Source organism: Papaver somniferum, chromosome 2 (genome assembly GCF_003573695.1).
Source record: "Papaver somniferum cultivar HN1 chromosome 2, ASM357369v1, whole genome shotgun sequence".
Taxonomy (NCBI): Eukaryota; Viridiplantae; Streptophyta; class Magnoliopsida; order Ranunculales; family Papaveraceae; genus Papaver; species Papaver somniferum.
The window spans coordinates 149,164,575-149,169,171 of record NC_039359.1 but is presented as its reverse complement, the minus strand read 5'-3'; the positions used below and the strand labels follow the sequence as shown (position 1 = coordinate 149,169,171).

General features: G+C 35.0%; 1 long non-coding RNA gene across 1 annotated transcript; it reads left to right on the top strand.

The window, feature by feature from the left end:
* Positions 1 to 2,268: 2,268 nt before the first annotated feature.
* LOC113354108 lies at positions 2,269 to 3,923 on the top strand. Its single transcript, XR_003361677.1, has 2 exons — positions 2,269 to 2,478; positions 3,517 to 3,923. It is a non-coding gene; the product is annotated as an uncharacterized LOC113354108 (long non-coding RNA).
* The last annotated feature ends 674 nt before the right edge of the window (positions 3,924 to 4,597 follow it).

Genomic DNA, 4,597 nt, shown 5'->3' with positions numbered 1-4,597 from the left:
AACAGTGGTGAAGCAGAAACCATGTCTCACATGTTCTTAAATTGTCCAGCTGCTATACTGGTCTGGAAGGAGGTTTTGGGCTCCATTAATACCCATTTTGGCAGTAGCACCATCTTCATTGAATGTTTAAGTTCCTGGTTCCAACCTGGAACTACTAGCCACAATTGTAACATCTATGCCACAACCTGCTGGTATATCTGGAAAGCGAGATGTGATCTCATTTTCAAGCAAATCCAACCAAATGTGGGAATAACTACCCGCAGGATTAAACAACATTTGTGCAATCACAATAGAATACATCATATGCAAGGTCATATAATGAAAAATTTTCCTCTCTTACCAGAGGAAACTGATACAACATCTCAACATAATATTACTCCTTACACTCAGGCCTTCAATGCTGAGTTTGGGAGTAACATCAAAATATACACTCTACAAGACCCTGCAACTTCTCTCTTTTATACTGCTCTAATAATGACATATTTTGCAGGAAATATTACTAGAACCAGAGGAAATCCAGGATACTATGGAGAAGAAGGAGCAACAGCAGGAGCAGAACTAGCTTTCCAGTGGGACAAAGAACTGCAGCACACCAATCTCACTATATCAACTGAGACAATGGAGACACTAGTCGGTTTAAACTCCTCTATCATGAAGCAGTCACATGAAGATTTCATCTTAGATATCATGAAAGAAGAATCTTCCAAAAAGAATAAGTAGAAATGAGTAGTAATATGGGAAACTATCCTATATCTTTTGTTTTAGTTAGCCGTAGTATAATTCACAGACAACAAAACATGGATGCTTTCAATTTAGCTTTATTTTGTAAAAACAATGCTGGCAGGTTAAGTAGCACCTCTGCTATCAATGCCAACACCAATGATGTGTACGCTTCTTAGTGCCTTATAGGTAGGGTTGCAAAAAACCGAACCAGAACCGAAACTGAATAATTTAAACCGAACCGAACCGAAACCATATCCCAATGGTTCATTTGTGGTTGTCAATCCCAGAAAACCGACACTATCGGTTTCGGTTTAGGTTTCCTTAAAAAACTGAACCAAAAACCATATGGTTAACCGATTGTTACTGGCCATAGGATTGAACTAATATTAGCCGTGGATGTTAGATATTTTACCCTATAAATATTTCACTCGAGTCTTCTCTTCAGTCTTCCCTATGTTTCTTAGAACTTCATCTCTGTTGTTCCGTTCTTCCCTGAAGTGAAAGAACTATCAGTCTACCACCATACTTCACTCGGTCCTAAAACTACCACCACCAGGATCACCATCACCTTCTTATTCTCTTTGTTTTACTTGTTCTTCTAGTTTGATCACCATCACCTCACCATTACTCGAACCTAGAAGATGGAGTTTGATTATAAAGGTAAAGGTATTGCGATTGTAACAAACCTCACCATGGTACCTCATTTTCTTCTTTGATTTTGAAATCATGAGTTAGATTTGAACTGGTTTTGATATTATGACTTGATATTAGGGTTTGTAAAATTGAAAAAATTTGGGTCATTTAGGTTGATTTACACAGTGGGTTTTGCTCAATTTTTATAATTTTGCAAGTTAATTCAGATTGATTGGTGTTCTAAATTTATAATTTTGAGTTATAGTTCAACTGATTTTGTTTATTTAGATGTGTCCAGTCGTAGGGTTTGTTCCAATTCTCTTTGCAGTAGTGGTCTTTATGATGTTAGATAAAGATACCGTACTGTAGGTCTGTAGCTTAAAAAGAAGATTAACCTTGTCTGAGTTGAAATAAGCTGTCTACTGGAATAAGCTTGCTTAGTTATATCAATAAATATTAGGTGTAGTTGATCTTGTGTGGTACTTCTGTTGTTTCGTGGATTCAATTAGGATCATTTATGATTTTTTATGTATGAACTAATCTTTTGTAGTACTTCTGTTGCCATCAACCTTTTCTACCGCTTGTAGTATTTGGTGTACTGTTTGTGTAAACTATAAAGCACTGGCACATTATTGTTTATAAATCATTCGGTTAACCAAAAATCGTCCGGTTTTTAACAAAACCGAGTAGAAACCGAAACCAATGAAACCGAATAGGCTATATGGTTATTGGTTTTCAATATTGGAAAACCGAATACATTGGTTTCAGTTTTGGTTTTGCCAGAAACCGATAAAAACCGAACCATGTGCAGTCCTACTTATAGGCCTAAGCTTTTCGTAAAAAAAAAAAAGAAAGACTTTTTATTTACACCTGGTGCCTGGAACCACCCAAAACCAAACATGATAACTCAATTCTATCAATATCAAAATCAAAATCAAAATCAAAATCAAAATCAAGCTTCTTTCTTCTTCTCCACCCGCCGACCAACACCTCTCTACTCCATCTCCTCCAGCCCGCCACCACCTTCAATCGCCTCTTCTTCGTTTTCTATTTCTTGATCTTGTTTAAGATGCCACCAAAGAAACAAGAGATTTCTAAAGAAAAATCAAAGCTAAAAAAGAGGTAAAAACTAAACCTAATTTTTCTGAATTTATGCATGTTTGATTGCTGTATTTAAATTCGCTTTAACTGTTTTAATTGTGATGAAGAACTAGTAATCGACATTGGGCCGACTTGTTTTACATTGATTCATTGATTTATTGGATACTAACGACTGCAAATTTTTTTCCTTATTATATGAACTGGTCGTCACATTTTGGACGATTGTAAATGTTAATTAAGCTAAAGATTATAGTTAGTCATATTGCGTGATAATGAATTGGGCATGTACTATTCCCATTAAAACTATTATTATCTTCATGAATTTAAGAGTTAGTATAGGGAATTATATAAAGAAATTCAGGGCTGTTATTATTTAGAAGATTTGATAGTACCACTGTTGGCTTGTCAGTAGATAATTTTATGGTAATGAGTTTGTAGTCCACATTGTTGTGAAAAATGAGTGGGGAAATTCAACACGAGGAAAAGATGGATGATTACGAGTATAAACACCACATAACAAGTTAAGAGAGGAAAATTCATTTATGAATGAATCAAATTCATGGTGAAATCCCACTGTTTCTTGGCTAACTCTGTATCTCCAGCCTGTGAGTTTGGGTTGATAAATTAATTACAAACTGCCTGAAAACCATGGTGGTTGTTATCCTAATTTGAGGAACGGTGACTATTTTTCATTTTGATATAAATCCTGCACATAAAAGTATCATATTAGTGAAGAAAAATTTGTCCAAAATAGTAGAAACTATGGACTGAGATAGGTTACACCAGTTGGATTTATCATCCTTCTCTGTCCCTTATGTTCTTCTACTCTTGATAGTGTTTGAATCAATTAATTGCCGCCCATCTTTCTCGTGTTTTTTCTTTGAAATAATTCATTGCCATCCGTTTATTGTTATGTCTTATTATTTTAGGAGTAAATGAAACAATGCAGACTCTACTACTCCGTCTAGCTCATCCTCACAATTACGTGATGTGGTTTCAAAGTTTATTTTCCTGTGAAATTGGTACTTTTTTATAATACATCATTCCCTTGATTTACAGGCGCAAAGCGTTAAACACATCATAGCATTATGCCGAAACGTTGAAGATGCACAAAAAAGTTCCATAGCATTACAAGAAGTAGCATGGAAGCTTCAGAATTACCATAGAAATGAGTTGTTTTCCGAATTTGGGGAGATCAGTCGAGAACCCTCTCAATCTCTAGCTAACCAAGACGAGAATAGCCAACATGTTGCTGAAAGTGAGGATCTCGAACAAAGGGGAGTTCCAAGATCCACAAGAGCACATAAACCAATTCAAAGAGATGTATCACTTGTTTATAAGAGGGAAAAAAGAAATACCAAATGGATATAATTGGTTATTGTTTGCATGTGTTAACTGTTCTTCAGTATACTTCATAATGGTTTCGTTAACTGTTCTTAATAAAATTTTCTTTTACAATGGTTCTAAGTCCTCAGCGTGTTGATTGAAATTGTTTGTTGTAGTCGTTCAGGTAAACACTACTAAAATTCAGAAGAAAAGGGGCTGACAGTAATGTCGAAAATAGATAGTCGTCAGAGTCTGGACGACGACGACCATCTTAGTCTTTCTGTCTGGACGACTACTAGACATCTAGTCATCTAGAAAATACGGACTACAAAACAAAGAAAATTGATATTCTTTTGTCAGGAATAAATATTTGGTTGTTATACGATGAACGACGACAAAAGACATAGGAACCTCTAATCATCTGATATTCGTCTACGAGAAATTTAAACAAAAATGTTACCAGAAAAAAAAATTTTGTGATCGTCAGATTCTGGACGATCACGACTCATTTAGTCTTCCATCTCTGGACGACCACGGCCGCTCTCGGATGCCATAGACTGAACGATTACATAATTTTTGCTCTTCATTGAATGAATTTTTAATAAGTACTGAGCATCAACTCGTAATCTCAAAAAATTAAAATAGTATGTTAACAAATTAAATAATCTTATCAGTCTAACAAATTTAAAACTAACTAGAAGAACAATTCTAGAGTGATACCAGATTTTAATGAATGATTAGGGTTTATCGTTTTTAGCTTTAATGGTTTATTAATAGAAAGAGAGATAAATGAAGAAGACCCACAAAATATAAT